We start from the raw sequence: 26,658 nt of genomic DNA, 5'->3' as shown, positions 1-26,658 counted from the left end.
AATGGCTCCTTGGTTTGACATCTAATACATTATGTGTTCAGTTCTTATTTTTGTGGAACAGAGTTAAAAAAAGAAGTTTTAGAAGTCTAGTATATTCATGGGTGCTTGGGGAGTTTCTTGATAGAACATTATGTGTAGGGGGAGAAGCTAGGCATTTGTTCTTTGTGGAAAGGGTCTTAAATCTCATGCATTAAGCAAATTAGGTGATTGCAGCATGCACCATGGGCTTCAATAATTATATAATAGCAGATTTGATTTGCTGGAGATTGTGGTTTTGTACTGTACAATTGTCTAGAGTTATGAATAGGTATTGGATAAAGAAAGATAGATTTTTCCACTGTACCAAGCAGAACCTATTGGGTGCAGCAGTGCATATTCATGCCTTCAGGCCTGGAGTGACTTGGAGGGGGCACCTGTCCCTTACGTTTCCGCTTCGACCAATAGATACACCCCTGCAAGTTCAATAAGAATTGAAGGTGGCTAAATAATTTTCTAAGTTTAAATATAACTGAGGCAGTCTGCACAATTCACACAATGATAAGTCATGTCTAACTGATGACATCATACAAGAGTTGGTCGATTTGTTCTTTGCTTGCAAAACTTCTTACCTTTTTATCTGCAGGTATCATTAAGTGGAAAAGAATTAATTTGTCCAGAGCTATATACCTAAAATATGGAACGCTTCACGAATTTGCGTGTCATCCTTGCGCAGGGGCCATGCTAATCTTCTCTGTATCGTTCCAATTTTAGTATATGTGCTGCCGAAGCAAGCACATTCCAAAAGCAAAGTCCTAAGATATATATACCCCACCATGTGCCTCAAGATTGATCTTAGGGAGAGTAAAAGATGGAAGTTAAATTCAGATGGGGTTTCAAAGACTGGAGAACACTTTACAATAAACAAGATAGAGCTACTTACTGGCAAAAAATTCAATATCCCATTAAGGAAAGGCCACCAATTTCTATACGTACCACAGTCAAATAAATTATGCAAATTAGCATGTGGAGGTTCATTTCTTTTGGAACCATAGGCTGTACAAGATTAAAATTGCTCCTAAGTACAGAACAAGTGAAGTAGGAATGGAAAATGTTAAAATAGTTTTCTAAGACTTAATAGAAGTACTGAGACAACCTGCACAATTTAGACAAGAATTGAATTTGAAAATGATATGTCATGTCGAACTGATTTTGTCATAAAAAAGTTGGTCGATTTGTTCTTTGCTTGCAAAATTTCTTGACTTTTTATCTGCAGGTATCTTAAGTGGAATCGGATTAATTTGTCCAGAGCTATATACCTAAAATATGGAACGCTTCACGAATTTGCGTGTCATCCTTGCGCAGGGGCCATGCTAATCTTCTCTGTATCGTTCCAATTTTAGTATATGTGCTGCCGAAGCAAGCACATTCCAAAAGCAAAGTCCTAAGATATATATACCCCACCATGTGCCTCAAGATTGATCTTAGGGAGAGTAAAAGATGGAAGTTAAATTCAGATGGGGTTTCAAAGACTGGAGAACACTTTACAATAAACAAGATAGAGCTACTTACTGGCAAAAAATTCAATATCCCATTAAGGAAAGGCCACCAATTTCTATACGTACCACAGTCAAATAAATTATGCAAATTAGCATGTGGAGGTTCATTTCTTTTGGAACAATAGGCTGTACAAGATTAAAATTGCTCCTAAGTACAGAACAAGTGAAGTAGGAATGGAAAATGGCAAAATAGTTTTCTAAGACTTAATAGAAGTACTGAGACAACCTGCACAATTTAGACAAGAATTGAATTTGAAAATGATATGTCATGTCGAACTGATTTTGTCATAAAAAAGTTGGTCGATTTGTTCTTTGCTTGCAAAATTTCTTGACTTTTTATCTGCAGGTATCTTAAGTGGAATCGAATTAATTTGTCCAGAGCTATATACCTAAAATATGGAACGCTTCACGAATTTGCGTGTCATCCTTGCGCAGGGGCCATGCTAATCTTCTCTGTATCGTTCCAATTTTAGTATATGTGCTGCCGAAGCAAGCACATTCCAAAAGCAAAGTCCTAAGAGTTATATACCCCACCATGTGCCTCAAGATTGATCTTAGGGAGAGTGAAAGTTGGAAGTAAAATTTAAATAGGGTTTTATAAACTGGAGAACATTAACAAGATAGAGCTGCTAACTGGCAAAAAAATTCAATATCCCATTAAGGAATAGCCATCGATTTCCATACATATCACAGTGAAACAAATTATGAAAATTGGCATGTAGAGGTTCATTTCTTCAAAACCATAGACTGTACTAGGCTAAAATTGCTTCTTTGCATTCTTTGGCTAGGATGGCACTTGACAAAAATGGGTGCTCTTTGCCAGGCACCCCTGTGCATCTAAGCAGCCAGGTTTCCAGACATCAGCAAAATCTCCAGCCAAAAAAACATTTACTGCCCATTAAATAACCATTCTTTTTTATAACTTTATAGTTTATAGCATTTAGTTTAGGGAGACTAAAGAATTTTACTTCTAAATGTTTTTAGTTTATAATACTAATCATATGCTAATCACCATTTATGTAATCGGTTAATGTCAAATAAGTGGGCAAAAAGGTCAAAAATGACATAGTTTACACTTAAAATGTATTTGTTGCTAAACAAATTTGGATATATGCAAATTATGTAACTGCTAAACTTTAAGATTGTAAATTAAGTATTGTGTGCACTATCTTTTGGCTCAATTAACAATAAAAGTAAAAAATACAGATGAATAGCATATGGTAAGTATTATAAATTAATAATATATATATATTTTGAAGCCACAACTTGGTCTCCCTAATTGTATTGGTATATGATTTAAACTAGCCCTAACATTTTATTTTTATATTTGTACATTCTGTTAGAGGTGCTTATGTGTTGTGAATGGCTCCTTGGTTTGACATCTAATACATTATGTGTTCAGTTCTTATTTTTGTGGAACAGAGTTAAAAAAATAAGTTTTAGAAGTCTAGTATATTCATGGGTGCTTGGGGAGTTTCTTGATAGAACATTATGTGTAGGGGGAGAAGCTAGGCATTTGTTCTTTGTGGAAAGGGTCTTAAATCTCATGCATTAAGCAAATTAGGTGATTGCAGCATGCACCATGGGCTTCAATAATTATATAATAGCAGATTTGATTTGCTGGAGATTGTGGTTTTGTACTGTACAATTGTCTAGAGTTATGAATAGGTATTGGATAAAGAAAGATAGATTTTTCCACTGTACCAAGCAGAACCTATTGGGTGCAGCAGTGCATATTCATGCCTTCAGGCCTGGAGTGACTTGGAGGGGGCACCTGTCCCTTACGTTTCCGCTTCGACCAATAGATACACCCCTGCAAGTTCAATAAGAATTGAAGGTGGCTAAATAATTTTCTAAGTTTAAATATAACTGAGGCAGTCTGCACAATTCACACAATGATAAGTCATGTCTAACTGATGACATCATACAAGAGTTGGTCGATTTGTTCTTTGCTTGCAAAACTTCTTACCTTTTTATCTGCAGGTATCATTAAGTGGAAAATAATTAATTTGTCCAGAGCTATATACCTAAAATATGGAACGCTTCACGAATTTGCGTGTCATCCTTGCGCAGGGGCCATGCTAATCTTCTCTGTATCGTTCCAATTTTAGTATATGTGCTGCCGAAGCAAGCACATTCCAAAAGCAAAGTCCTAAGATATATATACCCCACCATGTGCCTCAAGATTGATCTTAGGGAGAGTAAAAGATGGAAGTTAAATTCAGATGGGGTTTCAAAGACTGGAGAACACTTTACAATAAACAAGATAGAGCTACTTACTGGCAAAAAATTCAATATCCCATTAAGGAAAGGCCACCAATTTCTATACGTACCACAGTCAAATAAATTATGCAAATTGCTCCTAAGTACAGAACAAGTGAAGTAGGAATGGAAAATGTTAAAATAGTTTTCTAAGACTTAATAGAAGTACTGAGACAACCTGCACAATTTAGACAAGAATTGAATTTGAAAATGATATGTCATGTCGAACTGATTTTGTCATAAAAAAGTTGGTCGATTTGTTCTTTGCTTGCAAAATTTCTTGACTTTTTATCTGCAGGTATCTTAAGTGGAATCGGATTAATTTGTCCAGAGCTATATACCTAAAATATGGAACGCTTCACGAATTTGCGTGTCATCCTTGCGCAGGGGCCATGCTAATCTTCTCTGTATCGTTCCAATTTTAGTATATGTGCTGCCGAAGCAAGCACATTCCAAAAGCAAAGTCCTAAGATATATATACCCCACCATGTGCCTCAAGATTGATCTTAGGGAGAGTAAAAGATGGAAGTTAAATTCAGATGGGGTTTCAAAGACTGGAGAACACTTTACAATAAACAAGATAGAGCTACTTACTGGCAAAAAATTCAATATCCCATTAAGGAAAGGCCACCAATTTCTATACGTACCACAGTCAAATAAATTATGCAAATTAGCATGTGGAGGTTCATTTCTTTTGGAACCATAGGCTGTACAAGATTAAAATTGCTCCTAAGTACAGAACAAGTGAAGTAGGAATGGAAAATGGCAAAATAGTTTTCTAAGACTTAATAGAAGTACTGAGACAACCTGCACAATTTAGACAAGAATTGAATTTGAAAATGATATGTCATGTCGAACTGATTTTGTCATAAAAAAGTTGGTCGATTTGTTCTTTGCTTGCAAAATTTCTTGACTTTTTATCTGCAGGTATCTTAAGTGGAATCGAATTAATTTGTCCAGAGCTATATACCTAAAATATGGAACGCTTCACGAATTTGCGTGTCATCCTTGCGCAGGGGCCATGCTAATCTTCTCTGTATCGTTCCAATTTTAGTATATGTGCTGCCGAAGCAAGCACATTCCAAAAGCAAAGTCCTAAGAGTTATATACCCCACCATGTGCCTCAAGATTGATCTTAGGGAGAGTGAAAGTTGGAAGTAAAATTTAAATAGGGTTTTATAAACTGGAGAACATTAACAAGATAGAGCTGCTAACTGGCAAAAAAATTCAATATCCCATTAAGGAATAGCCATCGATTTCCATACATATCACAGTGAAACAAATTATGAAAATTGGCATGTAGAGGTTCATTTCTTCAAAACCATAGACTGTACTAGGCTAAAATTGCTTCTTTGCATTCTTTGGCTAGGATGGCACTTGACAAAAATGGGTGCTCTTTGCCAGGCACCCCTGTGCATCTAAGCAGCCAGGTTTCCAGACATCAGCAAAATCTCCAGCCAAAAAAACATTTACTGCCCATTAAATAACCATTCTTTTTTATAACTTTATAGTTTATAGCATTTAGTTTAGGGAGACTAAAGAATTTTACTTCTAAATGTTTTTAGTTTATAATACTAATCATATGCTAATCACCATTTATGTAATCGGTTAATGTCAAATAAGTGGGCAAAAAGGTCAAAAATGACATAGTTTACACTTAAAATGTATTTGTTGCTAAACAAATTTGGATATATGCAAATTATGTAACTGCTAAACTTTAAGATTGTAAATTAAGTATTGTGTGCACTATCTTTTGGCTCAATTAACAATAAAAGTAAAAAATACAGATGAATAGCATATGGTAAGTATTATAAATTAATAATATATATATATTTTGAAGCCACAACTTGGTCTCCCTAATTGTATTGGTATATGATTTAAACTAGCCCTAAAATTTTATTTTTATATTTGTACATTCTGTTAGAGGTGCTTATGTGTTGTGAATGGCTCCTTGGTTTGACATCTAATACATTATGTGTTCAGTTCTTATTTTTGTGGAACAGAGTTAAAAAAATAAGTTTTAGAAGTCTAGTATATTCATGGGTGCTTGGGGAGTTTCTTGATAGAACATTATGTGTAGGGGGAGAAGCTAGGCATTTGTTCTTTGTGGAAAGGGTCTTAAATCTCATGCATTAAGCAAATTAGGTGATTGCAGCATGCACCATGGGCTTCAATAATTATATAATAGCAGATTTGATTTGCTGGAGATTGTGGTTTTGTACTGTACAATTGTCTAGAGTTATGAATAGGTATTGGATAAAGAAAGATAGATTTTTCCACTGTACCAAGCAGAACCTATTGGGTGCAGCAGTGCATATTCATGCCTTCAGGCCTGGAGTGACTTGGAGGGGGCACCTGTCCCTTACGTTTCCGCTTCGACCAATAGATACACCCCTGCAAGTTCAATAAGAATTGAAGGTGGCTAAATAATTTTCTAAGTTTAAATATAACTGAGGCAGTCTGCACAATTCACACAATGATAAGTCATGTCTAACTGATGACATCATACAAGAGTTGGTCGATTTGTTCTTTGCTTGCAAAACTTCTTACCTTTTTATCTGCAGGTATCATTAAGTGGAAAATAATTAATTTGTCCAGAGCTATATACCTAAAATATGGAACGCTTCACGAATTTGCGTGTCATCCTTGCGCAGGGGCCATGCTAATCTTCTCTGTATCGTTCCAATTTTAGTATATGTGCTGCCGAAGCAAGCACATTCCAAAAGCAAAGTCCTAAGATATATATACCCCACCATGTGCCTCAAGATTGATCTTAGGGAGAGTAAAAGATGGAAGTTAAATTCAGATGGGGTTTCAAAGACTGGAGAACACTTTACAATAAACAAGATAGAGCTACTTACTGGCAAAAAATTCAATATCCCATTAAGGAAAGGCCACCAATTTCTATACGTACCACAGTCAAATAAATTATGCAAATTGCTCCTAAGTACAGAACAAGTGAAGTAGGAATGGAAAATGTTAAAATAGTTTTCTAAGACTTAATAGAAGTACTGAGACAACCTGCACAATTTAGACAAGAATTGAATTTGAAAATGATATGTCATGTCGAACTGATTTTGTCATAAAAAAGTTGGTCGATTTGTTCTTTGCTTGCAAAATTTCTTGACTTTTTATCTGCAGGTATCTTAAGTGGAATCGGATTAATTTGTCCAGAGCTATATACCTAAAATATGGAACGCTTCACGAATTTGCGTGTCATCCTTGCGCAGGGGCCATGCTAATCTTCTCTGTATCGTTCCAATTTTAGTATATGTGCTGCCGAAGCAAGCACATTCCAAAAGCAAAGTCCTAAGATATATATACCCCACCATGTGCCTCAAGATTGATCTTAGGGAGAGTAAAAGATGGAAGTTAAATTCAGATGGGGTTTCAAAGACTGGAGAACACTTTACAATAAACAAGATAGAGCTACTTACTGGCAAAAAATTCAATATCCCATTAAGGAAAGGCCACCAATTTCTATACGTACCACAGTCAAATAAATTATGCAAATTAGCATGTGGAGGTTCATTTCTTTTGGAACCATAGGCTGTACAAGATTAAAATTGCTCCTAAGTACAGAACAAGTGAAGTAGGAATGGAAAATGGCAAAATAGTTTTCTAAGACTTAATAGAAGTACTGAGACAACCTGCACAATTTAGACAAGAATTGAATTTGAAAATGATATGTCATGTCGAACTGATTTTGTCATAAAAAAGTTGGTCGATTTGTTCTTTGCTTGCAAAATTTCTTGACTTTTTATCTGCAGGTATCTTAAGTGGAATCGAATTAATTTGTCCAGAGCTATATACCTAAAATATGGAACGCTTCACGAATTTGCGTGTCATCCTTGCGCAGGGGCCATGCTAATCTTCTCTGTATCGTTCCAATTTTAGTATATGTGCTGCCGAAGCAAGCACATTCCAAAAGCAAAGTCCTAAGAGTTATATACCCCACCATGTGCCTCAAGATTGATCTTAGGGAGAGTGAAAGTTGGAAGTAAAATTTAAATAGGGTTTTATAAACTGGAGAACATTAACAAGATAGAGCTGCTAACTGGCAAAAAAATTCAATATCCCATTAAGGAATAGCCATCGATTTCCATACATATCACAGTGAAACAAATTATGAAAATTGGCATGTAGAGGTTCATTTCTTCAAAACCATAGACTGTACTAGGCTAAAATTGCTTCTTTGCATTCTTTGGCTAGGATGGCACTTGACAAAAATGGGTGCTCTTTGCCAGGCACCCCTGTGCATCTAAGCAGCCAGGTTTCCAGACATCAGCAAAATCTCCAGCCAAAAAAACATTTACTGCCCATTAAATAACCATTCTTTTTTATAACTTTATAGTTTATAGCATTTAGTTTAGGGAGACTAAAGAATTTTACTTCTAAATGTTTTTAGTTTATAATACTAATCATATGCTAATCACCATTTATGTAATCGGTTAATGTCAAATAAGTGGGCAAAAAGGTCAAAAATGACATAGTTTACACTTAAAATGTATTTGTTGCTAAACAAATTTGGATATATGCAAATTATGTAACTGCTAAACTTTAAGATTGTAAATTAAGTATTGTGTGCACTATCTTTTGGCTCAATTAACAATAAAAGTAAAAAATACAGATGAATAGCATATGGTAAGTATTATAAATTAATAATATATATATATTTTGAAGCCACAACTTGGTCTCCCTAATTGTATTGGTATATGATTTAAACTAGCCCTAACATTTTATTTTTATATTTGTACATTCTGTTAGAGGTGCTTATGTGTTGTGAATGGCTCCTTGGTTTGACATCTAATACATTATGTGTTCAGTTCTTATTTTTGTGGAACAGAGTTAAAAAAAGAAGTTTTAGAAGTCTAGTATATTCATGGGTGCTTGGGGAGTTTCTTGATAGAACATTATGTGTAGGGGGAGAAGCTAGGCATTTGTTCTTTGTGGAAAGGGTCTTAAATCTCATGCATTAAGCAAATTAGGTGATTGCAGCATGCACCATGGGCTTCAATAATTATATAATAGCAGATTTGATTTGCTGGAGATTGTGGTTTTGTACTGTACAATTGTCTAGAGTTATGAATAGGTATTGGATAAAGAAAGATAGATTTTTCCACTGTACCAAGCAGAACCTATTGGGTGCAGCAGTGCATATTCATGCCTTCAGGCCTGGAGTGACTTGGAGGGGGCACCTGTCCCTTACGTTTCCGCTTCGACCAATAGATACACCCCTGCAAGTTCAATAAGAATTGAAGGTGGCTAAATAATTTTCTAAGTTTAAATATAACTGAGGCAGTCTGCACAATTCACACAATGATAAGTCATGTCTAACTGATGACATCATACAAGAGTTGGTCGATTTGTTCTTTGCTTGCAAAACTTCTTACCTTTTTATCTGCAGGTATCATTAAGTGGAAAATAATTAATTTGTCCAGAGCTATATACCTAAAATATGGAACGCTTCACGAATTTGCGTGTCATCCTTGCGCAGGGGCCATGCTAATCTTCTCTGTATCGTTCCAATTTTAGTATATGTGCTGCCGAAGCAAGCACATTCCAAAAGCAAAGTCCTAAGATATATATACCCCACCATGTGCCTCAAGATTGATCTTAGGGAGAGTAAAAGATGGAAGTTAAATTCAGATGGGGTTTCAAAGACTGGAGAACACTTTACAATAAACAAGATAGAGCTACTTACTGGCAAAAAATTCAATATCCCATTAAGGAAAGGCCACCAATTTCTATACGTACCACAGTCAAATAAATTATGCAAATTGCTCCTAAGTACAGAACAAGTGAAGTAGGAATGGAAAATGTTAAAATAGTTTTCTAAGACTTAATAGAAGTACTGAGACAACCTGCACAATTTAGACAAGAATTGAATTTGAAAATGATATGTCATGTCGAACTGATTTTGTCATAAAAAAGTTGGTCGATTTGTTCTTTGCTTGCAAAATTTCTTGACTTTTTATCTGCAGGTATCTTAAGTGGAATCGGATTAATTTGTCCAGAGCTATATACCTAAAATATGGAACGCTTCACGAATTTGCGTGTCATCCTTGCGCAGGGGCCATGCTAATCTTCTCTGTATCGTTCCAATTTTAGTATATGTGCTGCCGAAGCAAGCACATTCCAAAAGCAAAGTCCTAAGATATATATACCCCACCATGTGCCTCAAGATTGATCTTAGGGAGAGTAAAAGATGGAAGTTAAATTCAGATGGGGTTTCAAAGACTGGAGAACACTTTACAATAAACAAGATAGAGCTACTTACTGGCAAAAAATTCAATATCCCATTAAGGAAAGGCCACCAATTTCTATACGTACCACAGTCAAATAAATTATGCAAATTAGCATGTGGAGGTTCATTTCTTTTGGAACCATAGGCTGTACAAGATTAAAATTGCTCCTAAGTACAGAACAAGTGAAGTAGGAATGGAAAATGGCAAAATAGTTTTCTAAGACTTAATAGAAGTACTGAGACAACCTGCACAATTTAGACAAGAATTGAATTTGAAAATGATATGTCATGTCGAACTGATTTTGTCATAAAAAAGTTGGTCGATTTGTTCTTTGCTTGCAAAATTTCTTGACTTTTTATCTGCAGGTATCTTAAGTGGAATCGAATTAATTTGTCCAGAGCTATATACCTAAAATATGGAACGCTTCACGAATTTGCGTGTCATCCTTGCGCAGGGGCCATGCTAATCTTCTCTGTGTCGTTCCAATTTTAGTATATGTGCTGCCGAAGCAAGCACATTCCAAAAGCAAAGTCCTAAGAGTTATATACCCCACCATGTGCCTCAAGATTGATCTTAGGGAGAGGGAAAGTTGGAAGTAAAATTTAAATAGGGTTTTATAAACTGGAGAACATTAACAAGATAGAGCTGCTAACTGGCAAAAAAATTCAATATCCCATTAAGAAATAGCCATCGATTTCCATACATACCACAGTGAAACAAATTATGAAAATTGGCATGTAGAGGTTCATTTCTTCAAAACCATAGACTGTACTAGACTAAAATTGCTTCTTTGCATTCTTTGGCTAGGATGGCACTTGACAAAAATGGGTGCTCTTTGCCAGGCACCCCTGTGCATCTAAGCAGCCAGGTTTTATTTTTTTTTTTATTTTGAAACCGTTCAGGTGTAAGATAACTTCTCCATTCCCAAAAGGGATACAGCCACTGTTTGAAGTATCTAACAACTCATCATTAGGTTTCATCCACCAAAAGAAAAATTCCAATTACTGTACATCATATTAACTTACCAGAAAAAAAAACAACAAACAAAGACATAGATCCTTTCCACAAAACTTATTAATAACAAAAACACCAATAAGTACTATCACTGAAATAACACCACCCCTTAAACAAATTATAAACATACTACAAAAAAAACATCCCTAAAACACTAGCACTCCTCCCACCCCAGCTAACTTAAACAAACAATTTCTTTCCATTTCCTATGTTTCCACAACCCCTCTGCATCCTCCCCCCCACCAGCATGCTTATCCCACATATAACATGTGTAAAGTTTCCCCAGTATCATATGAATACATTCCCTTGCATCAATATCATCTCGTCTAAACACATAAATATTCCTAACATCCCACAAAACTTCCGAAACACATACCATAATTAGCCACAGCAACCTTTCATTCACACTACCACACGCACCCAGCCCAAACATAGCCACCTTCCATGACATCACCTGAATCCCAGACAACTCTTTTATCAAACCACCCAAATCCTTCCACACACGCTGTGCATATGAACAATTCCAAAACAAATGGATCACACTCTCAAAACCTCTACACCCTTCCCGTGGACACTCTTCTGACAAAACCAAATGTCTTTTCAACAGCACTTGTCTCACAGACAACACACCATGAAGCTTCATCCATACCACCTCCCTCTGTCTATTATTCAAACCACTCACATTAATCATCTTCCATGTTCTCACACTATCTGTGGAAGTCAAACCATCAATAAGACAAACCTCCTCACGCCCCTTCAACATTTTAATAACATTCTTCCTTTCTCTGAAGTCCTTCACACTCACCCCTAATAAATCAAATTTCCTCACAAACACTTCAATCACACTATACCAATTACACACTCTAAACGCCATTGGCACTGCATTTTCCCTGACACGCCACTTCAAGCCACACATCATCCAACCAGCCATATATTTCATCATATAAGCAGCCTTACTATCAATCTCCATCAATCTCAAAACTTGAGCAATATAATTCAACCCAAAATACACTTCTAAATTTGGAAACCTCATACCTCCATTCTGCCACTCTTTCATCACATGTTCACGTTTCAGACGCTCCATCTTACATCCCCAAAAGAAAAGAAACAGCATTCTATTAATCTTCCTCACACCCCGGGAACCTGGCGGAAACACATTTGCAATATGCAATAACATAGGTAACACCACTGCTTTAATAATTAGAACCTTCCCAAACATAGTCAATTTTCTTAAATTCCAAAAGTTAAGCTTTTTAGCCACTTTCCTCCCTACTTCATCCCAACTTTCCTTACCATTCAGACACTCATCAAAAATAACCCCTAACACCTTTATCCCACCTGACACACACTCCATCTGACTATCCCTCACACTACTGTCCCCAAACCCTTTCACTTTGGACTTGTCCCAATTAACCTTAAAGGCAGATGCCCCACAAAACAACTGTATTAATAATTTTGCTCTGTCCAAAGTAACCTTACTTCCACCCACAACAACCACATCATCCATATAAGCTAGTGTTTTCACACATCTCCCATTACTTCCAGGCACCAAAAAACCTCTAACAACCTTATCCCTACGCAACATACATAACAAAGGCTCAAGCACACAAATGAACATAATAGGAGACAAAGGACAACCCTGACGTACCCCAGACTCAATACTAACATGCTCACTCAAATACCCATTCACCAACAATCTACTACAAGCACCTGCATACAAACATCTAATCTTATTCACAAACTCCCCAGGAAAACCCATCCGCACCAGAACATTAAACATAAATACATGAGACACTCTATCATATGCTTTTTCGAAATCAAGCGCCATCACATACATCTTCTGCTTTCTTACTAGACAATCACCTATCATATCACGCAACAACATTAAATTATCATGCATACGACGTCCTGGGACCGCACATACCTGCTCCTCACCAATCACCTGACTAATAACCACTCTCATACGACATGCTATCAGCTTTGCAAACAACTTATAATCGGAGTTCAATAGTGTAATAGGCCTCCAATTTGCCAAACACCGCCTATCACCTTTTTTATGAATTAAAACAACCACACCTTCTTTCATAGAATCATTCATCTGGCCATTCACAAAAATATAACGCATGACTTCAACCAAATCAACTTTCACAACATCCCACATACTCATATAAAATTCAACAGGCAAACCATCCTTACCAGGAGATTTATTCCTCCCCATGCTCTTCAATACATCTTTCACCTCATCCTCAGACATATCATTCAATAATAAATCACAATCACCCATATTGACTTTTTCACTAACAGCACTCAACACCTCACTCTGCATATCTCCATCACCCACCTTCCATTCATACAATTTCTTATAAAATTTCTCAACCTCAAACATAACATCTTCCGCACCCACTTCCATACCACGATCATCCAATACCACATCCATAGCCTTAGACCCTCCACATATCTTTTTGAAAAAAAACCTGCTACATCTTTCATCCTTCTCCATATGTTCAACTTTCGCACTATATATAATCTGTCTACCCCTCTCCTCCAACATCTTATTCACCTCAAACCTCACTGCCTTAATATCATCTGCAACCTCTTGCCCCATTTCTCTCATCCTATACAAAAACCACAATCTCTTATTCAACCATTCATACCTATTACGCTTGCGCCGAGCCACAATATGGCCACTTCTTCTGAAAAACACACCCACTTTCATCTTCACCCATTCCCACCAATCAAGCACATTCACAAACTCACTTTTACACATCTGCCATTTAGCATAATTTTTAAAGAAATGTTTTCTAACTTGGTCATCTTCAAGCAACCGTACATTCAGCTTCCACACACCTTTCCCATGCCTCACACCATTCTTACATTCTACCTTACATATCAGACACTCATGATCAGAGTAAGACACACTCACTTGCACAAAACTAACACACTTCAAAACTTTAGTAACAAAAACGTAATCCAAACGAGACTCAATCATTCCTCTATCAGCCTTATAAGTAAATAATGGCTTACCACCAGTACACACACTTGCAGCATCCACTAAATCAAAATCCACAATCATTCTTTTTAACATATTACCAGTCACATCCACCTTACTCGTACAAACGCTCTGCCTCCCCTGCACCTCAATTATACAATTCATGTCACCAATCAAAATAACAGGTGTTTTACCTGGTAAAAAATATACAATCTTTTCAAACAACTCTTTGCGCTCAGTCAAATTAACTGGCGCATAAACATTAATGACCCTTAATTTAATCCCTCTAAAACAAATATGAACCAAAATGCAACGACCCTGCTCAATAATGACATAGGATTCAAAGGAAATCTCCCTACTCTGGGCTAATACCCCCACGCCATCATTTCTATTTAATGCAGAACCAGACCATATTGCAGCACCATGTGGCCATTCATCTTGTTTAGGAGCTTCACATATGCCACACTCCTGTAAACAAATTAAATCCCCCCCTTTAGCCCTAATATCTTCCAAAATTGCGGCTCTCCTGGCATTGGACTTAAATACCCTTACATTTTGGGAAATTATAGATATAGACATCGTGCCAGGCAAATTATAAGAAAGCAGCACATTACATCATGACTACATTGCCAACATTCATTTCCCACTACATACATCAATAAAGGATTCAACATCACCAGTGCTCAAAAAAGGCTGAGCAGGTGAATCCCCCTGCACACCACCCTCAGTCTGAATACACTGAGCAGGCTGATCAGTAGCTTCCATAGGGACTGTAGCATCAACTGTGCCAGGCAAACACCCAGCAGACTGCATGCCAATATCTGAGATAGGCTGACCAGCCATCACCACCACCTCCTGGCTGGCTACCTCCATATCACCCTCTTCTACTGGCAGGCCATCAAAACGATTACTTGTAGTTACTGCAACCTTCACATCCAGCCGTGGGCGCTTTAAAGCGCTACCAGTCGCTACTCCACGATTCCTATTTACAGAGGTAAAACCATCCAGATCGTCTGAACTCCTAACAGTTGCAGGACTACTTCCACAACCAGACACGGTGTCAAAATCAGATTCGGATTCACTCCAATGACATTGCAAGGATGCTGTAGCATTGCTATCAGAAGGACTTGCTGAGGTGTCTGGAAACTCTGCTATGTTAGCAGTGCCACTCAAAGCAGGAGGGGAGGAACTGACTTGTGAAACAGGGGAGACAACTTGTCCAACAACTGAAGCAGGCACATTGCCTTTCTCAGCCTCCCACACAGTCTTAAACCCATATCTTTCCACCATCTCCACTTTAAACTTAAACTGCCTCTCCTGTTCCAGCAGCTCAGCCTCATTAACAGCAGGTGTTTCAGCATTACTCTCACTCCTGTTAACTATTCCACTCCCAGAATGTGATGGTACATTAAGCTGTTCATGCAGCCTTCTCGTATCCTTAGCCATTTCCTCAGGCCCTTTAGGGCAGCTCCTCATAACATGACCAGTATCCCCACATATGTCACACTTTCGTGCCTGAGGACATTCTGCAGCTTCATGCCCAGGCAAACCACAGTTTCTGCAACATTTTCCCACACTGCAATTTTCCTTAGTATGGCCATACTTAAAGCAACTCCTGCAAAAAAAAGGCTGGTCAGGATAAAACAAGTACCCTCTAGCTCCTCCAATATTAAAGTTCCCAGGAGGGTGCATAACTCCACCAATGCCACTGGGGTCCAGTCTCAAGCGTACCCAAAATTTAGTCTTGCCGTTAAATATGCCGACATAATTTTCTAGGCGAATTCCTCCACGAACTGAAGAGTAATACCTGGACAGAAAAGCTCTAATAATGTCTGGCTCCACAAAAGGGTTGTACATGTGCACCGTTAATGGCCTCTCTGCTCCCATAAATAAAGGCAACACCTCAATTCCATGTAATAAAGGGTCTTTTGCAAAGGTTTTAACCCTCTCAAATGCATTCAGGCAGTTCTCAGGATGGCAAAAAGTCACATCATAAATCCCAGTTGAAGGAAACTCTTGAATACAGTAAATCTCCTCCTTACTTACCCCAGCCAGACCAACCAAAATTCTGTCCCATAAAGTACGCAGGGTTCTTCTTTGACCAGTAACCTCCTCAGCATATTTAAAGCGAATGGTATTCTTCAATCCAGACATCCTGGCAGCCTCAAGGACACCAAACAGCAGTAGGCAATCACAAATCAACGTCCCAGGATCCCCTAGCAAGGAGACCCTGATTCCTTCCAACCAGACCAGATGCAGCAATTACACCACACCTGGTCCTAGCCAAAATGGCCGAGGATCACATCCTGCTACATGACATACAAAAGAAGCCATGTAACATGTGGAAGAAGACCATGTCGAACTGATTTTGTCATAAAAAAGTTGGTCGATTTGTTCTTTGCTTGCAAAATTTCTTGACTTTTTATCTGCAGGTATCTTAAGTGGAATCGAATTAATTTGTCCAGAGCTATATACCTAAAATATGGAACGCTTCACGAATTTGCGTGTCATCCTTGCGCAGGAGCCATGCTAATCTTCTCTGTATCATTCCAATTTTAGTATATGTGCTGCCGAAGCAAGCACATTCCAAAAGCAAAGTCCTAAGAGTTATATACCCCACCATGTGCCTCAAGATTGATCTTAGGGAGAGTGAAAGTTGGAAGTAAAATTTAAATAGGGTTTTATAAACTGGAGAACATTAACAAGATAGAGCTGCTAACTGGCAAAAAAATTCAATATCCCATTAAGGAATAGCCATCGATTTCCATACATATCACAGTGAAACAAATTATGAAAATTGGCATGTAGAGGTTCATTTCTTCAAAACCATAGACTGTACTAGGCTAAAATTGCTTCTTTGCATTCTTTGGCTAGGATGGCACTTGACAAAAATGGGTGCTCTTTGCCAGGCACCCCTGTGCATCTAAGCAGCCAGGTTTCCAGACATCAGCAAAATCTCCAGCCAAAAAAACATTTACTGCCCATTAAATAACCATTCTTTTTTATAACTTTATAGTTTATAGCATTTAGTTTAGGGAGACTAAAGAATTTTACTTCTAAATGTTTTTAGTTTATAATACTAATCATATGCTAATCACCATTTATGTAATCGGTTAATGTCAAATAAGTGGGCAAAAAGGTCAAAAATGACATAGTTTACACTTAAAATGTATTTGTTGCTAAACAAATTTGGATATATGCAAATTATGTAACTGCTAAACTTTAAGATTGTAAATTAAGTATTGTGTGCACTATCTTTTGGCTCAATTAACAATAAAAGTAAAAAATACAGATGAATAGCATATGGTAAGTATTATATATTATAATATATTTATATTTTGAAGCCACAACTTGGTCTCCCTAATTGTATTGGTATATGATTTAAACTAGCCCTAACATTTTATTTTTATATTTGTACATTCTGTTAGAGGTGCTTATGTGTTGTGAATGGCTCCTTGGTTTGGCATTTAATACATTATGTGTTCAGTTCTTATTTTTGTGGAACAGAGTTAAAAAAAGAAGTTTTAGAAGTCTAGTATATTCATGGGTGCTTGGGGAGTTTCTTGATAGAACATTATGTGTAGGGGGAGAAGCTAGGCATTTGTTCTTTGTGGAAAGGGTCTTAAATCTCATGCATTAAGCAAATTAGGTGATTGCAGCATGCACCATGGGCTTCAATAATTATATAATAGCAGATTTGATTTGCTGGAGATTGTGGTTTTGTACTGTACAATTGTCTAGAGTTATGAATAGGTATTGGATAAAGAAAGATAGATTTTTCCACTGTACCAAGCAGAACCTATTGGGTGCAGCAGTGCATATTCATGCCTTCAGGCCTGGAGTGACTTGGAGGGGGCACCTGTCCCTTACGTTTCCGCTTCGACCAATAGATACACCCCTGCAAGTTCAATAAGAATTGAAGGTGGCTAAATAATTTTCTAAGTTTAAATATAACTGAGGCAGTCTGCACAATTCACACAATGATAAGTCATGTCTAACTGATGACATCATACAAGAGTTGGTCGATTTGTTCTTTGCTTGCAAAACTTCTTACCTTTTTATCTGCAGGTATCATTAAGTGGAAAAGAATTAATTTGTCCAGAGCTATATACCTAAAATATGGAACGCTTCACGAATTTGCGTGTCATCCTTGCGCAGGGGCCATGCTAATCTTCTCTGTATCGTTCCAATTTTAGTATATGTGCTGCCGAAGCAAGCACATTCCAAAAGCAAAGTCCTAAGATATATATACCCCACCATGTGCCTCAAGATTGATCTTAGGGAGAGTAAAAGATGGAAGTTAAATTCAGATGGGGTTTCAAAGACTGGAGAACACTTTACAATAAACAAGATAGAGCTACTTACTGGCAAAAAATTCAATATCCCATTAAGGAAAGGCCACCAATTTCTATACGTACCACAGTCAAATAAATTATGCAAATTAGCATGTGGAGGTTCATTTCTTTTGGAACCATAGGCTGTACAAGATTAAAATTGCTCCTAAGTACAGAACAAGTGAAGTAGGAATGGAAAATGTTAAAATAGTTTTCTAAGACTTAATAGAAGTACTGAGACAACCTGCACAATTTAGACAAGAATTGAATTTGAAAATGATATGTCATGTCGAACTGATTTTGTCATAAAAAAGTTGGTCGATTTGTTCTTTGCTTGCAAAATTTCTTGACTTTTTATCTGCAGGTATCTTAAGTGGAATCGGATTAATTTGTCCAGAGCTATATACCTAAAATATGGAATGCTTCACGAATTTGCGTGTCATCCTTGCGCAGGGGCCATGCTAATCTTCTCTGTATCGTTCCAATTTTAGTATATGTGCTGCCGAAGCAAGCACATTCCAAAAGCAAAGTCCTAAGATATATATACCCCACCATGTGCCTCAAGATTGATCTTAGGGAGAGTAAAAGATGGAAGTTAAATTCAGATGGGGTTTCAAAGACTGGAGAACACTTTACAATAAACAAGATAGAGCTACTTACTGGCAAAAAATTCAATATCCCATTAAGGAAAGGCCACCAATTTCTATACGTACCACAGTCAAATAAATTATGCAAATTAGCATGTGGAGGTTCATTTCTTTTGGAACCATAGGCTGTACAAGATTAAAATTGCTCCTAAGTACAGAACAAGTGAAGTAGGAATGGAAAATGGCAAAATAGTTTTCTAAGACTTAATAGAAGTACTGAGACAACCTGCACAATTTAGACAAGAATTGAATTTGAAAATGATATGTCATGTCGAACTGATTTTGTCATAAAAAAGTTGGTCGATTTGTTCTTTGCTTGCAAAATTTCTTGACTTTTTATCTGCAGGTATCTTAAGTAGAATCGAATTAATTTGTCCAGAGCTATATACCTAAAATATGGAACGCTTCACGAATTTGCGTGTCATCCTTGCGCAGGGGCCATGCTAATCTTCTCTGTATCGTTCCAATTTTAGTATATGTGCTGCCGAAGCAAGCACATTCCAAAAGCAAAGTCCTAAGATATATATACCCCACCATGTGCCTCAAGATTGATCTTAGGGAGAGTAAAAGATGGAAGTTAAATTCAGATGGGGTTTCAAAGACTGGAGAACACTTTACAATAAACAAGATAGAGCTACTTACTGGCAAAAAATTCAATATCCCATTAAGGAAAGGCCACCAATTTCTATACGTACCACAGTCAAATAAATTATGCAAATTAGCATGTGGAGGTTCATTTCTTTTGGAACCATAGGCTGTACAAGATTAAAATTGCTCCTAAGTACAGAACAAGTGAAGTAGGAATGGAAAATGGCAAAATAGTTTTCTAAGACTTAATAGAAGTACTGAGACAACCTGCACAATTTAGACAAGAATTGAATTTGAAAATGATATGTCATGTCGAACTGATTTTGTCATAAAAAAGTTGGTCGATTTGTTCTTTGCTTGCAAAATTTCTTGACTTTTTATCTGCAGGTATCTTAAGTGGAATCGAATTAATTTGTCCAGAGCTATATACCTAAAATATGGAACGCTTCACGAATTTGCGTGTCATCCTTGCGCAGGGGCCATGCTAATCTTCTCTGTGTCGTTCCAATTTTAGTATATGTGCTGCCGAAGCAAGCACATTCCAAAAGCAAAGTCCTAAGAGTTATATACCCCACCATGTGCCTCAAGATTGATCTTAGGGAGAGTGAAAGTTGGAAGTAAAATTTAAATAGGGTTTTATAAACTGGAGAACATTAACAAGATAGAGCTGCTAACTGGCAAAAAAATTCAATATCCCATTAAGGAATAGCCATCGATTTCCATACATATCACAGTGAAACAAATTATGAAAATTGGCATGTAGAGGTTCATTTCTTCAAAACCATAGACTGTACTAGGCTAAAATTGCTTCTTTGCATTCTTTGGCTAGGATGGCACTTGACAAAAATGGGTGCTCTTTGCCAGGCACCCCTGTGCATCTAAGCAGCCAGGTTTCCAGACATCAGCAAAATCTCCAGCCAAAAAAACATTTACTGCCCATTAAATAACCATTCTTTTTTATAACTTTATAGTTTATAGCATTTAGTTTAGGGAGACTAAAGAATTTTACTTCTAAATGTTTTTAGTTTATAATACTAATCATATGCTAATCACCATTTATGTAATCGGTTAATGTCAAATAAGTGGGCAAAAAGGTCAAAAATGACATAGTTTACACTTAAAATGTATTTGTTGCTAAACAAATTTGGATATATGCAAATTATGTAACTGCTAAACTTTAAGATTGTAAATTAAGTATTGTGTGCACTATCTTTTGGCTCAATTAACAATAAAAGTAAAAAATACAGATGAATAGCATATGGTAAGTATTATATATTATAATATATTTATATTTTGAAGCCACAACTTGGTCTCCCTAATTGTATTGGTATATGATTTAAACTAGCCCTAACATTTTATTTTTATATTTGTACATTCTGTTAGAGGTGCTTATGTGTTGTGAATGGCTCCTTGGTTTGGCATTTAATACATTATGTGTTCAGTTCTTATTTTTGTGGAACAGAGTTAAAAAAAGAAGTTTTAGAAGTCTAGTATATTCATGGGTGCTTGGGGAGTTTCTTGATAGAACATTATGTGTAGGGGGAGAAGCTAGGCATTTGTTCTTTGTGGAAAGGGTCTTAAATCTCATGCATTAAGCAAATTAGGTGATTGCAGCATGCACCATGGGCTTCAATAATTATATAATAGCAGATTTGATTTGCTGGAGATTGTGGTTTTGTACTGTACAATTGTCTAGAGTTATGAATAGGTATTGGATAAAGAAAGATAGATTTTTCCACTGTACCAAGCAGAACCTATTGGGTGCAGCAGTGCATATTCATGCCTTCAGGCCTGGAGTGACTTGGAGGGGGCACCTGTCCCTTACGTTTCCGCTTCGACCAATAGATACACCCCTGCAAGTTCAATAAGAATTGAAGGTGGCTAAATAATTTTCTAAGTTTAAATATAACTGAGGCAGTCTGCACAATTCACACAATGATAAGTCATGTCTAACTGATGACATCATACAAGAGTTGGTCGATTTGTTCTTTGCTTGCAAAACTTCTTACCTTTTTATCTGCAGGTATCATTAAGTGGAAAAGAATTAATTTGTCCAGAGCTATATACCTAAAATATGGAACGCTTCACGAATTTGCGTGTCATCCTTGCGCAGGGGCCATGCTAATCTTCTCTGTATCGTTCCAATTTTAGTATATGTGCTGCCGAAGCAAGCACATTCCAAAAGCAAAGTCCTAAGATATATATACCCCACCATGTGCCTCAAGATTGATCTTAGGGAGAGTAAAAGATGGAAGTTAAATTCAGATGGGGTTTCAAAGACTGGAGAACACTTTACAATAAACAAGATAGAGCTACTTACTGGCAAAAAATTCAATATCCCATTAAGGAAAGGCCACCAATTTCTATACGTACCACAGTCAAATAAATTATGCAAATTAGCATGTGGAGGTTCATTTCTTTTGGAACCATAGGCTGTACAAGATTAAAATTGCTCCTAAGTACAGAACAAGTGAAGTAGGAATGGAAAATGTTAAAATAGTTTTCTAAGACTTAATAGAAGTACTGAGACAACCTGCACAATTTAGACAAGAATTGAATTTGAAAATGATATGTCATGTCGAACTGATTTTGTCATAAAAAAGTTGGTCGATTTGTTCTTTGCTTGCAAAATTTCTTGACTTTTTATCTGCAGGTATCTTAAGTGGAATCGGATTAATTTGTCCAGAGCTATATACCTAAAATATGGAACGCTCCACGAATTTGCGTGTCATCCTTGCGCAGGGGCCATGCTAATCTTCTCTGTATCGTTCCAATTTTAGTATATGTGCTGCCGACGCAAGCACATTCCAAAAGCAAAGTCCTAAGATATATATACCCCACCATGTGCCTCAAGATTGATCTTAGGGAGAGTAAAAGATGGAAGTTAAATTCAGATGGGGTTTCAAAGACTGGAGAACACTTTACAATAAACAAGATAGAGCTACTTACTGGCAAAAAATTCAATATCCCATTAAGGAAAGGCCACCAATTTCTATACGTACCACAGTCAAATAAATTATGCAAATTAGCATGTGGAGGTTCATTTCTTTTGGAACCATAGGCTGTACAAGATTAAAATTGCTCCTAAGTACAGAACAAGTGAAGTAGGAATGGAAAATGGCAAAATAGTTTTCTAAGACTTAATAGAAGTACTGAGACAACCTGCACAATTTAGACAAGAATTGAATTTGAAAATGATATGTCATGTCGAACTGATTTTGTCATAAAAAAGTTGGTCGATTTGTTCTTTGCTTGCAAAATTTCTTGACTTTTTATCTGCAGGTATCTTAAGTAGAATCGAATTAATTTGTCCAGAGCTATATACCTAAAATATGGAACGCTTCACGAATTTGCGTGTCATCCTTGCGCAGGGGCCATGCTAATCTTCTCTGTATCGTTCCAATTTTAGTATATGTGCTGCCGAAGCAAGCACATTCCAAAAGCAAAGTCCTAAGAGTTATATACCCCACCATGTGCCTCAAGATTGATCTTAGGGAGAGTGAAAGTTGGAAGTAAAATTTAAATAGGGTTTTATAAACTGGAGAACATTAACAAGATAGAGCTGCTAACTGGCAAAAAAATTCAATATCCCATTAAGGAATAGCCATCGATTTCCATACATATCACAGTGAAACAAATTATGAAAATTGGCATGTAGAGGTTCATTTCTTCAAAACCATAGACTGTACTAGGCTAAAATTGCTTCTTTGCATTCTTTGGCTAGGATGGCACTTGACAAAAATGGGTGCTCTTTGCCAGGCACCCCTGTGCATCTAAGCAGCCAGGTTTCCAGACATCAGCAAAATCTCCAGCCAAAAAAACATTTACTGCCCATTAAATAACCATTCTTTTTTATAACTTTATAGTTTATAGCATTTAGTTTAGGGAGACTAAAGAATTTTACTTCTAAATGTTTTTAGTTTATAATACTAATCATATGCTAATCACCATTTATGTAATCGGTTAATGTCAAATAAGTGGGCAAAAAGGTCAAAAATGACATAGTTTACACTTAAAATGTATTTGTTGCTAAACAAATTTGGATATATGCAAATTATGTAACTGCTAAACTTTAAGATTGTAAATTAAGTATTGTGTGCACTATCTTTTGGCTCAATTAACAATAAAAGTAAAAAATACAGATGAATAGCATATGGTAAGTATTATAAATTAATAATATATATATATTTTGAAGCCACAACTTGGTCTCCCTAATTGTATTGGTATATGATTTAAACTAGCCCTAACATTTTATTTTTATATTTGTACATTCTGTTAGAGGTGCTTATGTGTTGTGAATGGCTCCTTGGTTTGACATCTAATACATTATGTGTTCAGTTCTTATCTTTGTGGAACAGAGTTAAAAAAAGAAGTTTTAGAAGTCTAGTATATTCATGGGTGCTTGGGGAGTTTCTTGATAGAACATTATGTGTAGGGGGAGAAGCTAGGCATTTGTTCTTTGTGGAAAGGGTCTTAAATCTCATGCATTAAGCAAATTAGGTGATTGCAGCATGCACCATGGGCTTCAATAATTATATAATAGCAGATTTGATTTGCTGGAGATTGTGGTTTTGTACTGTACAATTGTCTAGAGTTATGAATAGGTATTGGATAAAGAAAGATAGATTTTTCCACTGTACCAAGCAGAACCTATTGGGTGCAGCAGTGCATATTCATGCCTTCAGGCCTGGAGTGACTTGGAGGGGGCACCTGTCCCTTACGTTTCCGCTTCGACCAATAGATACACCCCTGCAAGTTCAATAAGAATTGAAGGTGGCTAAATAATTTTCTAAGTTTAAATATAACTGAGGCAGTCTGCACAATTCACACAATGATAAGTCATGTCTAACTGATGACATCATACAAGAGTTGGTCGATTTGTTCTTTGCTTGCAAAACTTCTTACCTTTTTATCTGCAGGTATCATTAAGTGGAAAAGAATTAATTTGTCCAGAGCTATATACCTAAAATATGGAACGCTTCACGAATTTGCGTGTCATCCTTGCGCAGGGGCCATGCTAATCTTCTCTGTATCGTTCCAATTTTAGTATATGTGCTGCCGAAGCAAGCACATTCCAAAAGCAAAGTCCTAAGATATATATACCCCACCATGTGCCTCAAGATTGATCTTAGGGAGAGTAAAAGATGGAAGTTAAATTCAGATGGGGTTTCAAAGACTGGAGAACACTTTACAATAAACAAGATAGAGCTACTTACTGGCAAAAAATTCAATATCCCATTAAGGAAAGGCCACCAATTTCTATACGTACCACAGTCAAATAAATTATGCAAATTAGCATGTGGAGGTTCATTTCTTTTGGAACCATAGGCTGTACAAGATTAAAATTGCTCCTAAGTACAGAACAAGTGAAGTAGGAATGGAAAATGTTAAAATAGTTTTCTAAGACTTAATAGAAGTACTGAGACAACCTGCACAATTTAGACAAGAATTGAATTTGAAAATGATATGTCATGTCGAACTGATTTTGTCATAAAAAAGTTGGTCGATTTGTTCTTTGCTTGCAAAATTTCTTGACTTTTTATCTGCAGGTATCTTAAGTGGAATCGGATTAATTTGTCCAGAGCTATATACCTAAAATATGGAACGCTTCACGAATTTGCGTGTCATCCTTGCGCAGGGGCCATGCTAATCTTCTCTGTATCGTTCCAATTTTAGTATATGTGCTGCCGAAGCAAGCACATTCCAAAAGCAAAGTCCTAAGATATATATACCCCACCATGTGCCTCAAGATTGATCTTAGGGAGAGTAAAAGATGGAAGTTAAATTCAGATGGGGTTTCAAAGACTGGAGAACACTTTACAATAAACAAGATAGAGCTACTTACTGGCAAAAAATTCAATATCCCATTAAGGAAAGGCCACCAATTTCTATACGTACCACAGTCAAATAAATTATGCAAATTAGCATGTGGAGGTTCATTTCTTTTGGAACCATAGGCTGTACAAGATTAAAATTGCTCCTAAGTACAGAACAAGTGAAGTAGGAATGGAAAATGGCAAAATAGTTTTCTAAGACTTAATAGAAGTACTGAGACAACCTGCACAATTTAGACAAGAATTGAATTTGAAAATGATATGTCATGTCGAACTGATTTTGTCATAAAAAAGTTGGTCGATTTGTTCTTTGCTTGCAAAATTTCTTGACTTTTTATCTGCAGGTATCTTAAGTAGAATCGAATTAATTTGTCCAGAGCTATATACCTAAAATATGGAACGCTTCACGAATTTGCGTGTCATCCTTGCGCAGGGGCCATGCTAATCTTCTCTGTATCGTTCCAATTTTAGTATATGTGCTGCCGAAGCAAGCACATTCCAAAAGCAAAGTCCTAAGAGTTATATACCCCACCATGTGCCTCAAGATTGATCTTAGGGAGAGTGAAAGTTGGAAGTAAAATTTAAATAGGGTTTTATAAACTGGAGAACATTAACAAGATAGAGCTGCTAACTGGCAAAAAAATTCAATATCCCATTAAGGAATAGCCATCGATTTCCATACATATCACAGTGAAACAAATTATGAAAATTGGCATGTAGAGGTTCATTTCTTCAAAACCATAGACTGTACTAGGCTAAAATTGCTTCTTTGCATTCTTTGGCTAGGATGGCACTTGACAAAAATGGGTGCTCTTTGCCAGGCACCCCTGTGCATCTAAGCAGCCAGGTTTCCAGACATCAGCAAAATCTCCAGCCAAAAAAACATTTACTGCCCATTAAATAACCATTCTTTTTTATAACTTTATAGTTTATAGCATTTAGTTTAGGGAGACTAAAGAATTTTACTTCTAAATGTTTTTAGTTTATAATACTAATCATATGCTAATCACCATTTATGTAATCGGTTAATGTCAAATAAGTGGGCAAAAAGGTCAAAAATGACATAGTTTACACTTAAAATGTATTTGTTGCTAAACAAATTTGGATATATGCAAATTATGTAACTGCTAAACTTTAAGATTGTAAATTAAGTATTGTGTGCACTATCTTTTGGCTCAATTAACAATAAAAGTAAAAAATACAGATG

At 36.6% G+C, this 26,658-nt stretch overlaps 23 non-coding genes across 23 annotated transcripts; all 23 read right to left on the bottom strand.

Annotated features, from left to right (window-relative positions):
- Positions 1 to 667: 667 nt before the first annotated feature.
- On the bottom strand, positions 668 to 774 carry LOC148514625 (U6 spliceosomal RNA). The gene has a single exon (XR_015880099.1). It is a non-coding gene; the product is annotated as a U6 spliceosomal RNA (small nuclear RNA).
- A 522-nt stretch (positions 775 to 1,296) lies between these two features.
- Positions 1,297 to 1,403, bottom strand: LOC148514624 (U6 spliceosomal RNA). The gene has a single exon (XR_015880098.1). It is a non-coding gene; the product is annotated as a U6 spliceosomal RNA (small nuclear RNA).
- A 522-nt stretch (positions 1,404 to 1,925) lies between these two features.
- On the bottom strand, positions 1,926 to 2,032 carry LOC148514623 (U6 spliceosomal RNA). Its single transcript, XR_015880097.1, has one exon. It is a non-coding gene; the product is annotated as a U6 spliceosomal RNA (small nuclear RNA).
- A 1,531-nt stretch (positions 2,033 to 3,563) lies between these two features.
- LOC148514622 (U6 spliceosomal RNA) lies at positions 3,564 to 3,670 on the bottom strand. The gene has a single exon (XR_015880096.1). It is a non-coding gene; the product is annotated as a U6 spliceosomal RNA (small nuclear RNA).
- A 469-nt stretch (positions 3,671 to 4,139) lies between these two features.
- LOC148514621 (U6 spliceosomal RNA) lies at positions 4,140 to 4,246 on the bottom strand. The gene has a single exon (XR_015880095.1). It is a non-coding gene; the product is annotated as a U6 spliceosomal RNA (small nuclear RNA).
- A 522-nt stretch (positions 4,247 to 4,768) lies between these two features.
- LOC148514620 (U6 spliceosomal RNA) lies at positions 4,769 to 4,875 on the bottom strand. Its single transcript, XR_015880094.1, has one exon. It is a non-coding gene; the product is annotated as a U6 spliceosomal RNA (small nuclear RNA).
- A 1,531-nt stretch (positions 4,876 to 6,406) lies between these two features.
- Positions 6,407 to 6,513, bottom strand: LOC148514619 (U6 spliceosomal RNA). Its single transcript, XR_015880092.1, has one exon. It is a non-coding gene; the product is annotated as a U6 spliceosomal RNA (small nuclear RNA).
- Positions 6,514 to 6,982: 469 nt separating this feature from the next.
- LOC148514618 (U6 spliceosomal RNA) lies at positions 6,983 to 7,089 on the bottom strand. The gene has a single exon (XR_015880091.1). It is a non-coding gene; the product is annotated as a U6 spliceosomal RNA (small nuclear RNA).
- A 522-nt stretch (positions 7,090 to 7,611) lies between these two features.
- Positions 7,612 to 7,718, bottom strand: LOC148514617 (U6 spliceosomal RNA). Its single transcript, XR_015880090.1, has one exon. It is a non-coding gene; the product is annotated as a U6 spliceosomal RNA (small nuclear RNA).
- Positions 7,719 to 9,249: 1,531 nt separating this feature from the next.
- LOC148514616 (U6 spliceosomal RNA) lies at positions 9,250 to 9,356 on the bottom strand. The gene has a single exon (XR_015880089.1). It is a non-coding gene; the product is annotated as a U6 spliceosomal RNA (small nuclear RNA).
- A 469-nt stretch (positions 9,357 to 9,825) lies between these two features.
- LOC148514615 (U6 spliceosomal RNA) lies at positions 9,826 to 9,932 on the bottom strand. Its single transcript, XR_015880088.1, has one exon. It is a non-coding gene; the product is annotated as a U6 spliceosomal RNA (small nuclear RNA).
- A 522-nt stretch (positions 9,933 to 10,454) lies between these two features.
- Positions 10,455 to 10,561, bottom strand: LOC148514614 (U6 spliceosomal RNA). Its single transcript, XR_015879615.1, has one exon. It is a non-coding gene; the product is annotated as a U6 spliceosomal RNA (small nuclear RNA).
- A 5,963-nt stretch (positions 10,562 to 16,524) lies between these two features.
- Positions 16,525 to 16,631, bottom strand: LOC148514613 (U6 spliceosomal RNA). Its single transcript, XR_015879629.1, has one exon. It is a non-coding gene; the product is annotated as a U6 spliceosomal RNA (small nuclear RNA).
- A 1,530-nt stretch (positions 16,632 to 18,161) lies between these two features.
- LOC148514612 (U6 spliceosomal RNA) lies at positions 18,162 to 18,268 on the bottom strand. Its single transcript, XR_015880087.1, has one exon. It is a non-coding gene; the product is annotated as a U6 spliceosomal RNA (small nuclear RNA).
- A 522-nt stretch (positions 18,269 to 18,790) lies between these two features.
- Positions 18,791 to 18,897, bottom strand: LOC148514611 (U6 spliceosomal RNA). Its single transcript, XR_015879518.1, has one exon. It is a non-coding gene; the product is annotated as a U6 spliceosomal RNA (small nuclear RNA).
- Positions 18,898 to 19,419: 522 nt separating this feature from the next.
- Positions 19,420 to 19,526, bottom strand: LOC148514610 (U6 spliceosomal RNA). The gene has a single exon (XR_015880086.1). It is a non-coding gene; the product is annotated as a U6 spliceosomal RNA (small nuclear RNA).
- A 522-nt stretch (positions 19,527 to 20,048) lies between these two features.
- On the bottom strand, positions 20,049 to 20,155 carry LOC148514609 (U6 spliceosomal RNA). Its single transcript, XR_015879614.1, has one exon. It is a non-coding gene; the product is annotated as a U6 spliceosomal RNA (small nuclear RNA).
- A 1,530-nt stretch (positions 20,156 to 21,685) lies between these two features.
- On the bottom strand, positions 21,686 to 21,792 carry LOC148514608 (U6 spliceosomal RNA). The gene has a single exon (XR_015880085.1). It is a non-coding gene; the product is annotated as a U6 spliceosomal RNA (small nuclear RNA).
- A 522-nt stretch (positions 21,793 to 22,314) lies between these two features.
- LOC148514607 (U6 spliceosomal RNA) lies at positions 22,315 to 22,421 on the bottom strand. The gene has a single exon (XR_015879632.1). It is a non-coding gene; the product is annotated as a U6 spliceosomal RNA (small nuclear RNA).
- Positions 22,422 to 22,943: 522 nt separating this feature from the next.
- LOC148514606 (U6 spliceosomal RNA) lies at positions 22,944 to 23,050 on the bottom strand. Its single transcript, XR_015880084.1, has one exon. It is a non-coding gene; the product is annotated as a U6 spliceosomal RNA (small nuclear RNA).
- A 1,531-nt stretch (positions 23,051 to 24,581) lies between these two features.
- On the bottom strand, positions 24,582 to 24,688 carry LOC148514605 (U6 spliceosomal RNA). The gene has a single exon (XR_015880083.1). It is a non-coding gene; the product is annotated as a U6 spliceosomal RNA (small nuclear RNA).
- Positions 24,689 to 25,210: 522 nt separating this feature from the next.
- LOC148514604 (U6 spliceosomal RNA) lies at positions 25,211 to 25,317 on the bottom strand. Its single transcript, XR_015880081.1, has one exon. It is a non-coding gene; the product is annotated as a U6 spliceosomal RNA (small nuclear RNA).
- Positions 25,318 to 25,839: 522 nt separating this feature from the next.
- Positions 25,840 to 25,946, bottom strand: LOC148514603 (U6 spliceosomal RNA). The gene has a single exon (XR_015880080.1). It is a non-coding gene; the product is annotated as a U6 spliceosomal RNA (small nuclear RNA).
- Positions 25,947 to 26,658: the final 712 nt, after the last annotated feature.

This window comes from Taudactylus pleione, unplaced genomic scaffold (assembly GCF_031769625.1).
Source record: "Taudactylus pleione unplaced genomic scaffold, aTauple2 ptg000262l, whole genome shotgun sequence".
Classification (NCBI taxonomy): domain Eukaryota; kingdom Metazoa; phylum Chordata; class Amphibia; order Anura; family Myobatrachidae; genus Taudactylus; species Taudactylus pleione.
Note: the sequence above shows the minus strand (reverse complement) of the source record. Positions and strands in the feature narration are given on the sequence as shown.